The sequence below is a fragment of the Bubalus kerabau genome, chromosome 10 (assembly GCF_029407905.1).
Source record: "Bubalus kerabau isolate K-KA32 ecotype Philippines breed swamp buffalo chromosome 10, PCC_UOA_SB_1v2, whole genome shotgun sequence".
NCBI classification, from domain to species: domain Eukaryota; kingdom Metazoa; phylum Chordata; class Mammalia; order Artiodactyla; family Bovidae; genus Bubalus; species Bubalus kerabau.
In genome coordinates, this window is record NC_073633.1 from 13,436,231 (window position 1) to 13,450,142 (window position 13,912).

Here is a 13,912-nt window from a genome sequence, read left to right on the forward strand (position 1 = left end):
GCAGTTAGGCCGAGTTAAAAATTCCATTAGCGGTGCCCAGGCTGGGCGGCCGCTTTCACACCGGCGGCTTCTTCCAGTTAACGAGCAAGAAATGGCCTCTCATTTCCCAGGGATCGCAGGGAGAGGACTCTGGTGTGTTTACAGTCTGCCAAGGGGAAGCACCTCGGCTCCTCGGGCCTGGAGGCAGGGGCCGGGAGTCAGAGAGGGAGCACTCCTCTCCCGAGCCTGCAGCCTGCGGGGCCTCCTCCCTGCAGCGGGGCCTCCTCCCTGCCGCCTGCCACCCACGCTTTCTCAACCTAATTGTTTTTCATTTTCTCATAACCCTCCTCCCTCACCCTAAACCCAACACTGAAACGTCGCCCTCTATTTACGAAGCTCCGAGGCGTGCAATAAAGGTGAGCGCTATTTGCTGCTCTCTGCCTGGCTTTTAATTTTATTCTAGAAGAAAATCAATTAGACCGTCAGAGTCCCATCTTCTTTGAGGCTTTTGGGCTTGAATAGCTCATAGAAGTACTTCCCCTGGCCTCAATATTTTAGTAATAAATGCTTGATTGTAATGGTTTTAAAAGGAATTTAAAAAAAGAGAGGAGAAAGAGAAGCAGGCCTGCAACTTCAGAACAAAACTAGGCATTTGAAAGGCCCCCTTAGGTTGAGCTGTTCTTTCCTGCTCGGGCAACCTCCCGGACTGCTGATATTGTTTTACGCCCAGGATTTCCATTCCCTGCTTTTCTCCCCATGCACACACTTAAGCAGTTCATTAGCTGAGAATGGGACATCCCGGCGGAGCGAGCCACCAACAAAGCAGCCCCCGAGTTGCTGAGAGAAGAGCTCCTCCTCCCTCATGCTCCCTGTCCAGGGCCTTCCCAGGAGCCCTCGCCACTCTCCTGGGGTCTGGCACCAGCTTAACTGGAGGGTGAGGCCTCACCCGCCAGTCCAGAGCCCAGCTTGCGGCCATCCGAGGGGGAAGATGGAGGAGCCGGAGCCCCAAACAGGCACTGAACAAACCCCTTCTGGGGCCTCCCGCTGACCTCACAGTCAGCCCGGGGTGCCGGCTTCCATCGATCTGTCAGATATTGGCGTGATGGCTTGTGCACTTAGCTGCAGCATCGATCAAACTGTGCCAGGGTGCTGGGAAGGGCTCGAGTACGAGGTGTGCCAAGACTCACGGGCACAGTGTCGACCTGGAGAGCTGGGCCTCACAGAGGCCCTGCCGCACCTGGAAAAGGCCATGTGGGGTCTCATCGTGCAAGGCCTTGGCGCTGATAACTTCGAGGAAGTCAGTCCACACAGCCCACCACCTTCTGGGATGTCTCCAGAGAAGTGTCTGCTTCTGGGTCCTCGCCCATCGAGCTGTGAGCCCCTGAGGTCCGGGCCCTTGCTTCCTTACCGGTGCACATCGGGGCTAGAACACTCTTGTCTTCAGAAGGTGTTTGGTGCCACTGCAAAGATGAGAGGAGTGGCGGAGGAATGGGAGGAAAACCTCCCTGATCTAGAGCCCTCCAGCTGGTTCCCTTCTTCCCCGCTAGACACCCTCTCTCCTCCCCACATCTGTTTACATCACAGCACCCCTGCCCTGCCCCCCAAGTAGTTAACAGACTACACATGCTTCGCAGCCAGTGTGGTCCTCTTCGCTGCCACAGGCTCTGAGCAGTTGTGGTCACAGACAAGCATTGATCAGATTAGCAACCTTGTGACTATTCATTAATTGTATTTTCTCTTGGAGCCCTATTCAACTCAATACCAAGTACATTGTTGGTGGCATGAAAAGTAAATACAAATAGGATGCTTGTTATATTTAAAAATGAACTAGCGGCTACCTTTTCCAAAGAGAGTTTAAGAGAACAGGTAGGTTAACACAATGTTAATTTTCCTGGGGCAAAATAGCTAAGCTTTCCCAAGAGTCATTTCTGTAAAAGGCCTTTTAGGGTTCCGGTTTCTTTGCGGTTTTAGGAAACTCTACCTTGATATAGTTGGCTGAGGTCCCCTGGGGCAGAGGTCAAAGCAGGCAGGCACACACCCTTGAAGCCAAGAGGAAAAGAAATCTGGTTATTTCTGAACTGGACGGCAGAGCTCTCAAGTATTGCATGAGATTTAAACAGGACAGGAAGAAGGACTTATCGAGGGCACATCTCTATCTGGGATGGCCAAGGGCCAGAGATTGGGTGGTGCTCCCAGGGTGGAAGGCTCTGTCCAGCCGAGTGAAGCAGAGTCCAGTCAGAGGGAGAGGGGCGCTCAGGGGACAGTCACTTGGTCTCTGTCAAGAGACTGAGGCTCTCGGCAGCTGGAGGCCCGACAGATGTCACTCACTGGGTCGTAAACCAAGAAACGGACACACTTTCCACTGATGTCACTGGCACCATCTGAAATTGTCAGGATCACAAGCAAACGCAGGTGCTTCCCCATCCGCGCTGTTCCTTTTCAAGATTCATAGCAAAAAGTCGCTAAATAATTATCCATAAAAATTCCCTGACAGGGAGATCTATTAGTGAGTGGAATACCCTCCCTAGACAAATGGTTAAGAATGTCATTATTTGATACTTATTTAAATGATATTAGATAAAGAACTGAGGAAATGGGGGAAGGGGAGACGCTTGGAAAAATCTATAAGCCAAAGCCACATTGATGCCTGTTGTCCATCACGTACTCTTTATGAAAACATTTGCATCCTTCTCATGTGCTGGTAAAACCCGGCTCCTATCTGAGTCCGTGATGGGGAACACACACTACTTGGGCCTTTTTACATGAAGTCAATGATTTAATAATGGATGAGCTCCAGGTACCATCAGTTCAGCTCAGTCACTCAGTCGTGTCCGATTCTTTGCGGACTGCAGCACGCCTGGCCTTCCTGTCCATCATCATCTCCTGGAGTCCACCCAAACCCATGTCCATCGAGTTGGTGATGCCATCCAACTATCTCATCCTCTGTCGTCCCCTTCTCCTCCTGCCTTCAATCTTCCCCAGCATCAGGATCATTTCAAATGAGTCAGTTCTTTGCATCAGGTGGCCAAAGTATTGGAGCTTCTGCTTCAACATCAGTCCTTCCAATGAATATTCAAGACTGATCTCCTTTAGGATGGACTGGTTGGATCTCCTTGCAGTCCAAGGCAATCTCAAGAGTCTTCTCCAACACCACGATTCAAAAGAATCAATTCTTCAGCGCTCAGCTTTCTTTATAGTCCAGCGCTTACATCCATACATGACTACTGGAAAAACCAAAGCTTTGACTAGACGGACCTTTGTTGGCAAAGTAATGTCTCTGCTTTTTAATATGCTGTCTAGATTTGTCATAGCTTTTCTTCCAAGGAGCAAGCATCTTTTAATTTCATGGCTGTAGTCACCATCTGCAGTGATTTTGGAGCCCAAGAAAATAAAGTCAGCCACTGTTTTCATTGGTTCCCCTTTTATTTGCCATGAAGTAATGGGACCGGATGCCATGATCTTAGTTTTCTGAATGTTGAGTTTTAAGCCAACTTTTCACTCTCCTCTTTCACTTTCATCAAGAGGCTGTTTAGTTCTTCGTGTTCTGCCTTAAGGGTGGTGTTATCTGCATATCTGAGGTGACTGATATTTCTCCTGGCAATCTCCAGCTTGTGCTTCATCCAGCCCAGTGTTTCTCATGATGTACTCTGCATAGAAGTTAAATAAGCAGGATGACAATATACAGCCTTGACGTAGTCCTTTCCTGATTTGGAACCAGTCTATTGTTCCATGTTCAGTTCTACCTGTTGCTTCCTGACCTGCATATAGATTTCTTAGGAGGCAGGTCAGGTGGTCTGGTATTCCCATCTCTTGAAGAATTTTCCATAGTTTGTTGTGATCCACACAGTCAAAGGCTTTGGCATAGTCAATAAAGCAGCAGATAGATATTTTTCTGGAACTCTCTTGCTTTTTTGATGATCCAATGGGTGTTGGCAATTTGATATCTGGTTCCTCTGCCTTTTCAAAATCCAGCTTGAACATCTGGAAGTTCGTGGCTCATGTACTGATGAAGCCTGGCTTGGAGAATTTTGAGCATTACTTTACTAGCATGTGAGATGAGTGCAATTGTGCGGTAGTTTGAACTTTCTTTGGCATTGCCTTTCTTTGGGATTGGAATGAAAACTGACCTTTTCCAGTCCTGTGGCCACTGCTGAGTTTTCCAGATTTGCTGGCATATTGAGTGCAGCACTTTCACAGCATCATCTTTCAGGATTTGAAATAGCTCAACTGGAATCCATCACCTCCACTAGCTTTGTAGTGATGCTTTCTAAGGCCCACTTGACTTCACATTCCAAGATGTCTGGCTCTAGGTGAGTGATCACACCATCGTGATTATCTGGGTCGTGAAGGTCTTTTTTTGTATAGTTCTTCTGTGTATTCTTGCCACCTCTTCTTAACATCTTCTGCTTCTGTCAGGTCCATACCATTTCTGTCCTTTATTGTGTCCATCTTTGCATGAAATGGTCCCTTGGTATCTCTAATTTTCTTGAAGAGATCTCTGGTCTTTCCCATCCTATTGTTTTCTTCTATTTCTTTCATTGATCACTGAGGAAGGCTTTCTTATCTCTCCTTGCTATTCTGTGAAACTCTGCATTCAAATGGGTATATATTTCCTTTTCTCCTTTGCCTTTCGGTTCTCTTCTTTTCTCAGCAATTTGTAAGTTCTCCTCAGATGGCCATTTTGCCTTTTTGCATTTCTTTTTCTTGGGGATGATCTTGATCCCTGCCTCCTGTACAATGTCACGAACCTCCGTCCATAGTACATCAGGCACTGTGTCTCTCAGATCTAATCCCTTGAATCTATTTCTCACTTCCATTGTATAATCATAAGGGATTTGATTTAGGTCATATCAAAATGGTCTAGTGGTCTACTTTCTACCATGCTGGACACATTATCTCAGTTGGTGACTTTTAGGCTCCATTCTCCCCCGCCCATGTTTTCCAGGCAGAGGATTTTCTTATACCAGCTCAGCTTGGGGACCAGGCATGTTCCGGCCCAGGCTTCCCATCTCTGGATGTAGCACTGAGCAAGGGGCTGGATGCTCTGAGTACCAGTTCCCTCTTCGGTGAAATGGAGGTGAAGGCAGCCTCTTGAAAACCCTGCTGTTGTGAAGATGAAAAGAAAAAATATAGGTTAAAAAAGGATTAGTCTAAAACCAAACACAGGAAGTCCTCTATTCATGGAAGTTAGCATTTAAAACAATAGGTATCATCAGTGTGAATCTACTCTTTTCCTTCCCCATTGAGCTATTTTCCATATATCTTTGTTTATCTTTTATTTCTGATAGCCTGTGAATCTCACAAGAGCACAAACCCTCTTCAAAGCAGACTTAATTGGGAGTAAAAAGGCAGGAATCCTATGAAAAAAAAAATCCCTATGGCTATGTAAATGTGAGGGGTAAATATTTCACTGACCGAAAGGCTCCAGTGTTTGTTATTCCATAAAAATCTGCCTATAAACTACGGTAACACCTCAATAGGTTAGGTCAAATTCACCCTTAGAGAAATTTTAATTTCAGTGTTACTATTGTTATAATCTGGGGGTGTCTCCCAAGATGGAAATGTCAGTAGAGAAATAGGGGTCCATCTGAGAAAGTCATCAAACAGGCAATTTGGGGGCAAATATATTAATATATATATATATACCCTGCTTTATATAGTTTAGCACTAAAATGTATTTGAGTAATACCAAAGAACATGTCTATTTAATTTTAACCAATGGGTTATGAGAATCATCAAAAATCAAACACAGTAAAAAGGAAAAATATTTATGGCATTTTAAAGCTTATCCTATTATGGGTTAGTGCTCCCCTCGATTGTTTAACTGCAATTGGTTCCACTTTCTCAGTATGGATGGTTTTTATACATCTGAGTTAAAAAATAATGCTGCTTGCAAGTGAAAAGTTAAAGACCAAGACAAGGCCTATTAGAATAACATTACACTTTTTTATTCCCTGCACTTATTTCGCCAATTACTAATTATTTCCCTTTTCCTATGCAACAAAATAGAAGCCATAAAATCTTTGATTTAATGAAAACTTCCTTACCAAATAGGTCCTCCAACTCTGCTGAAGGCTCCTAGGTAATTTATCTACCTCAGTAGGCGATGACCTTTTGTGAATCATGAGTCATTCCTCACTCCTAATGAGATGGATCCAGATGCCGTCCCACCCTCTGAAGGCCCCCTCCCCGCTCCCTCTGACGGAGGCCCGCTCCCGCGCCCTGCCTCCCAATTTGCCCAAGTGGGCGGCGACTAGCCCCTGCGCAGTGAGCCGCTCGCGCCTCCCCGCGCAGCTCCCTTACAGTGGCTGGACCCCGACCCTGCTTCTCTCCACGGCCCTGAGCGGGAGTGGGTGAGGGCTGGGAGAGGCCAGCATGCGTCTCTTTATTGTCTGGGAAGCCGAAGTAACCTCCTGGCGCCTCAAGAGGCCACGCTGCCCACTCTCCCCAAACCACAGCCGTGGAGGAAAGAACAGGGTTCTCGGAAGGCATCTTAGCAGTGGAGGGCCCTCCCGAGGGCTCCCGGGGGTTGTGGATGGAGCTGGCTCCAATGTCTGCATTTATTTGTAAACTGCCTACATGCATTGCTGACTGTGTATTATTTCCTGTATTGTATGTTATACAGGTATTAATTACTATTCATATTACTAATTTATACATGGCATATTGATTCTATTGCTGTGTATGTATTACTGTCCTGCTCCAATATACTCAGTGCATTATAAAATAAATATAGAAAATAGAAGCATGAGGTCAATCATAAAGGTATTTTTGATTTTTAAAATATCAAATAGGTTTTGATATTTTCTCTCTGTTCACTCCTGGATTTTCTTGTAAATTGTCCTACTTTTCAGGGGCCGAGGAGAGCATGATATATGTGCTTGTTTTGGTCTACCTGCCATAAGGAACCGTGTTGGGGGCTGGGGCCACAGACACACTAGATTAGCAACTCAAAGATCAGCACGTCCTCCTCCCAGGCCGCCGAGCTCTCCCCATCCCTGCGACATGCTTTTCATGCTATGCTTTCCATTCGAGATACTGACTGCTGCTGGGGGAGTGAAAATATTTGGAGATAAAAAGCTCTGGGATTCCCTGCAGAATGTTTGAGGGATCTATCCTCAAGTAGGTGGGCCATGGTGGAAGGTCTTGAAACACAGGCTTTGGAGGCCCTGGCACAGGCCCATTGGCCACAGCCTGTGAATTCCAGGCTGCCTGGGGTCTGAAGTGGGGAGGACTTGTCCTTTTCTGAATCGGAGCTGGTCTTTCATGCTGCCTTCACCAGAGGAGCACTGCGAGAAGGGAAAATACGTGCCTCGCAGATGTGGAAGTAGGTTGCGTGTGGGGGGACCCTGGCGTAACCTCAGCCTGAGCGTCTCTGTGCCTGACTTTGATAACGCCTTGCTGCCAGTCTGCAGAGCACAAGAAAGTCAAAAATAACGTGCAAATCAAAGTGCACAAAAAATCCAGTCTTTGAAATGTTTATTCAAGTGCTTTTTAATTAATATGTATATTCACAAAACTAAATGAGGCTACCTTTAAATTAGTTGAATGCCTGAAGTTGAATAAAATAGACTCTACATACAAATCTTACAGATAATATTACATCTTTTTTTTTTTGGAGGAAAACAAGAAACTTAATTCCTTCATATAGGATGTTTACTGGTTAAGACCTAGATATTCCCACTTAAATGCCAATAAAATACAGTCATGGGCAGAGAAATTGTGGGGTTTTGAAAATAATGTATTCATAAAGGAATAGAATTCCTTGATGACTTGCTGCATTTGAAATAAATATCTATCAAGAATGCTAAACACCTGAACCTATGGTTTAGAGATAATTTTCTTAAAAAGTAAAACAGAAAGGAAGAGCCCCTACCAACGCCCGGTTTCTTTCGAGGTCAATGGTTTTGCTTTGTTCACATGTCTGGGTGAGGCTGGCGAGTGTGACCTGCCAATGGAAGCCGCTGGGTTTGACACATCTCCGTGTCAGCTGTGGGATTTCTGCCTTAAATCTGTCAGGATGGCCCTGTGGCCACTTCTGCAAAAACCCTTGGGGACAAAATTTATTGTTCTACCTCAATAGCTTTTTGTTCACCTCCAAAATAGGGGTCTGGGGTCATACTAACGATTGTGGAGAGACAAAATGCTCTCTCTATATTTTATTAAACAGATCTCTTAATAATTAATCAAATGTGAAAATTATTTTCCATCACTCTGACACTAAGGCTAAAGCATTGGGAGTTTTGTTCTCAGCCTGTTTCTGTTCCCTTTAAATTGCCCTCTGTGGAGTCCCTCAGCTCCAAAGCAAGTGAGTAGGGAAAGCCCAATTTACGACCTGGCTTTTTCAACCATTATCACCCCTCTGGGCTTCTCCTGGAGAAAGGTTGGGGGCTTTGTAGGTTGTCAGATAAACACCTGAGAAAATCTGTTCTCAGATCCCCCAGGTCCATAGAGGGGTCATGATACCTGGATGGGAACAACTCCATGGATGTCTACCCCGAGCCAGACCACACTGTGGCCCCTCAACCAGGAACAGAAAGATACGGCTTCTTCAGTCAGAGTTTCTAGGATTCAGGGGAAGAGACAGCTTGTGAAAGCAAGCACTACCCTGTTCAACTCCAGATGGGGTGAGGGGAGAACACAGCGCTGGTGAGGGATCAGCCCTGAGTTCCTGGCCAGGCATCTAGCAGTGGCGTTTGTTCTCCGTCTCCAACCAGGCTAGTTTAGAAGACGGGTGGTGTCTTAGAGCACTGACAGATAAGTACCAGATAAGGGACATTGCTAGGGAAATGCACAGCAAGCAGTTCTGCTGACCTTTCCTTACTAAAAGGTCAGAGCAAGTGAGAAGTGGTCTTTCACTGCTGTCTGCCTCTAGGAATGTTCCATCTGAATGGAGGTGTGAATCTTGCCAACACGGGACCAGGCAGAGAATGTTGGGGTGCGGGGGGTGAGGACGAGGGCTCACATTGGGAGAGGGGGCTCCTGGGCATGTGTGGGAGGCATGCGTGTGTAGATGTGTGTAAGGGTGTGTGTGTGCACAACTAGGAAACACGAAAGTCAAGCAGGCGACAGGAACGCACGGAAGAGCAATGGCTGCTACCAGCAGCTTCGACACCTCCCCCAGCACTAATGACGTTATTAAGCAAACAGACGGACACAGGGTCTGAGGGACGGAAACACGTATTTAGGGCCCAGTCACTCTCCACTTGGCTGTAAGTAATGGTGCGTGATACTCAGTTCTGTCCAACCAGTGAGTGTTAGGCAGTTTCCTTAACTTCTCTTTAATTTACTAAACTTGAGAAAGAGGAGGGCTGTTTTCCATGCCAGCCAGCCACTCTTGGAGTCAGAGTCTCTCCTCCAGGGCTCCGAGCTCTGTCAGGCATTTCTGAGAGTGGCCTCCCCAGAGGAGATGCCGGATTCGGGAGGCACAGGAAGACGCGCGGAGGGTGGCAGTGTGCGTTTTTTGGGCGGCAAATGTGACCTTTGCAACCCACAGGAACCCACATCTCCTTTGGTCCAGCTGAATCCAACCTAGAGACAGGATGGGACGAGACCAGGAACAACATGGGGATGATCTATATGCCATGGGAATAAATCTTTTTTTTTTTTTTTTTTAAGTCTAAGAGGAGCCTGCAGAAGGAAATCTGCAGCAGGCTGAGCCAGCCGGGTGAATGGCAGAGAGAATAGAGGCTATTTGAATACTGATGTGGCCCTCACTTTCTTCCATTTCCATTAATGACATGCTCATCAAGGGCAAACAATGGGACCGGCTGCCGGCGCCTGTCACAGTGTGTGGGTGCTGGGATGCCAGGCTGTCATCCCGGGCTGCATCTAGAGACCTGCACGCTAATAAGAAGTGCTTCTTCGCCGTCAGTGCAGACAGGTGCTTCCGCGGCTGGGACATGCTCCATTCCCTCTCCCCCGAAACCCTCCTCTCCCAGCCCCCCTGACAGACACCATGAAATGCACAAATTAACAGCCCCATCATGGTGGGCTGCTGCTGCCTGCGGTGAAAGCAGAAAATCAAGTTGTCACCCGGGGTGCAGTGATAAAGCCACAGCCTCATTTCTCTGTTGGTGCCCTATAATAGCAAATGCCAGACAGCTGGATGGATGGGAGGCTTTAGATTAAGGCCTTGATGCACGCTGGCCAGAGAATTAGTAGTTGCTGTTTCCGTGTGGATATTCTGTTCAAAACAAACATCTGGAGAAAGCAAAGTTTCCTAGAGCAGAAATGCCCTTTGCTGCTTCTGGAATTAAAGAACACAGTCAAGAGAGTGGTGTTTCCTCTCCAAAAAATCCCATAAGGTTTCAACCCTAAATTTGCTTGGGACTTTATCAAGGACTTAGAGCCTAGGCAAAGGTTAACAAGCGGAGAAGGGGGTAAGATGAGATGGTTGGATGGCATCACCAACTCAATGGCCATGAGTTTGTGCAAACTCTGGGAGATGGTGAAGGACAGGGAGGCCTGTGATGCTGCAGTCCACGGGGTCACAAAGAGTCGGACACGACTTAGCGACTGAACAATAAGTTAGCAGTGTCAGCGCCAAGACCCGTCTTGACGCAGAGACCAGTTCCTGGGTCCACAGAGCCTGGAGCTATGACACCCAACCCAGCAAGTCTTCCTCCTGCCGATAAAAAAGGACTCTTTCTTTAGAATTTTCAGGAGCCCCTGGAGCAGTCTGCCTCAAGCTGTCCCCATACCCCAGACCTCATCGCGCCATGTCTTCAGAGATGGAAGCTGTTCCTCGTGAAATAACAGATTCAGGCAGCCGTGCCCTCTTGGCACCACGGCCAGCTGGCACTGAGCATCCAGTGGCCGGGCCTGGCCAGGGCTGACGGGGCCAAGTGTGCACCAGGCAAGAAATGGAGGGGCCCGAGCCCTTCAGACTCCAAGGAGTTTAATGACATAATGGCCTGAGAACTTCAACATAAAACAGGGAGAGCAACTAACGAAACTTACAACATAAAACCCCCCTCCTGTCATTTTTATAGTAACAGTAAAACACTTTATTGAATTTATGAGCTACATAATGACTATGAAGAATGTAACTTGAATTAGAACCAACTAGGAAGTATAATATCAACTATAAACCCTTTTCTATCACCCCATTCCTTCAGCTTTTCTGTCCTCTTCCTTTCAACCAAGGGACACTGCCTTCCCCAGACTTCTGCCCGAGACAGAGTTCGCAACTCGCTAATAAGTCTTGACTGTCCCTCCAGAGCTCCTCAGCTGACAGGGCTTCAGGGGGAAGACACGCTCTGGGGCTGACCATTCCCTTTGGAAGCCTCAGCGCCATTAACATGCATCTTAGCAAAGAAACTCGTCTTTTCTTTGCATAAAGTCTGTCACATCGAGGTCTCTGGAGACATACGTCAGGTTTTCAAATGCCTGTTAGCTCCACATTGTAATAGCCTTTCCCTAATAGGAACTATAATCCCTCCGAAGTTTATGAAAAGCATCCTCAGCCCAGGACTCGATGTGCGAGTGTGAGTGGTGGTCAAGTTCCTGGTGACTGGCCGGGGGAGCACAGATCACTGAGCTGAGCAGTGTGCTGGGCTTGTGTTCTGTGTCCATCTCACTCCTTAAGCCTTTCTGTTCCCCAGGGCTTTTTCTGGAGGGGTAATAAAATAAAATGGGTGAAACAAAACCAGAAGCCAGTTAAGTCTGAAAGACATGTCATCTCATCTAAAAGGAAGAAACGGACCATTTCCATGCCTAAGGCGGACAGCAACGGCTGAGCCGGCAATAGCGCTATTCCATTTGATTTATGGAATAATGGGGTGACAAATGACGACAAAAATAAACTTTTACTGCACTGAACTGCTCCTTTATTTATGAAATTTGGCCAAGTAGTGAAATCTTTTATCTGCAAGTTGTAACATGGAGTGGGAGCGAGCGATTATGGTGTGGTAATAGTGATCCAGCAATGGAGGCTGAGTCAGTTGGAAATGGATTGAGGTAAAATAACCACCACACCATGATAAATGTGAACAGCGCTTTGCTGACAGATGATCTAACAGGTGTTCATAACAACTATATAAGAGGATTTATTTATGACCAGCCACAGCCGCAGCTCTGTAAATCAGCCCCAGCAGCTGCACGCCGCTGAAACCAAGTCCCTGATGGAGGAGCGGAGCGAGAGCCTAAAGAACACGGCTCACTCCAGAATCTTAATCGTCAAATAACGTTGTTGTTTTTTTTTCAGGTAATTACACCACAGCACAGAAATCATAATTACTTTCAATTAGGAACAGGGCTGCCCGTAACTTTGTTGACAAAATATTTTTATTTAGGCCCTGCGGTTTTGATGAGGCCCAAACAATATGGAGGCTCTGGGCGGCAGGCGAGAGGGCCCTTGGTGATGCTGACTTTGCTGTAATGCCAGCAAGAGGCCTTCTCAGAGTGGCTTCATTTTTTTTAAAGCTCAAAAAGCAACCTTTGGTTTGAAGGGTACTTGTCCCACCCTCCCTCGCAACCAAACTTCTGTATTATCCTTCCCATGGCAGCATGTTTGAGTTCACACCTTATTCTAAGTGTACTACCGAATAAGCAAAGAGGGGTTTAAGTTTAGATGGAGGGGCCCACCTTCATACAATCTTTAATTCCTTTGCAAAAGCAGAATTAAATCTCTTTCTCTCTGAAGGTCAGTCTTAACAATGCCTTACTGCTGCCCATAGAGACGGTTGACCCTACCATGAAACAGGAGTCCTCATTCACATCCCACTGATTTGAAATAAGTTGTTTCTTACATAGTTTGAGAAGAAGATGCTCTTCTGTGAAACGTGTTAGTTGCTCAGTCGTGTCTGACTCTTAGAGACCCCATGGAATGTAGCCTGCCAAGCTCCTCTGTCCATGGGATTTTCCAGGAAAGAATACTGGAGTGGGTTGCCATTCCCTTCTCCAAGATATCTTCCCAACCCAGGGATCGAACCTGGGTCTTCCGCGTGGCAGGCAGATTCTCTACCGTCTGAGCCTTTTAGGGGGAAACAAATCAGAATTTTGGTTGGGGTAAAGTTGGAGGGAGCCAATGTCCCTTCCCTCCCTCCTCGGAGACCTTCCCCTTCTCTGACATTAATGAGCCCAGAATCATCTACTGGTTAGGTTTCCTTAACGTCTCTAGGTCTTAGAATAAAGACCCGTCTACATTTCAGCCTAATATTTGGTAGCTCTGGCTCTCAAGGTTGTCAATGAGAAACCAGGGTCTCAGAATGTCATTAAAGACAGGTTTGAGTCCATTGTAATAAGCCCTCATGTGAGTTTTGAGGGTTTGGAGCCTTCAGTGTGTGTAATGAACCAGCTAGGAATTATATGTACAAGTGACTATGTACCCCAAACTGGGGTGATTAGAAATTTTAGCTTCACTTCAGCTCACAATCACCTAACCAGGAAAGAGACACCAGTGGAACTTAATACTCTCTAGCTACTTTAAGTCTGAAAGACTCATTCTGGAACCAGCAGTGGCCCAGGAAATAATTCCCAAGGAAACATCTGAAACTGGCCTACAAGCAGGAGATGAAAACCAACCGAACCTGTTTCTCCTGATCTCTGTTGGGAGAACCTACCTTTCAGCTGTTCACCTGTCCCACCTTTCTTTCTGTTTCTGTGTACTTCAGTGCACAAGCTCATTGTAGCCGCGTCGGTAACAGCTCAGCCCCTCGTTTCTTCTCTGAACAGCATTGAGGTGGAACCTGGGGGACGGCTTCAGGAGAGAGAGGCTGTGTGAGAGGGGCAAGAGCAGAGAGGAGGGCAGGGAGAGGAAGGGGACACAGCACTTCTCAGCATGGGAGCAGCGCAGCTTTCTGTACAGAGAATGTCTAAAAAGCATTCTAAGATATAGCCTCTGCTGAGAACAATATATGCTCCCTTATCTCACTCCTGGAAACACTTTTCTCAATGCCATCCCACTTTTAAGAGCTAGCCTCACAGGCTC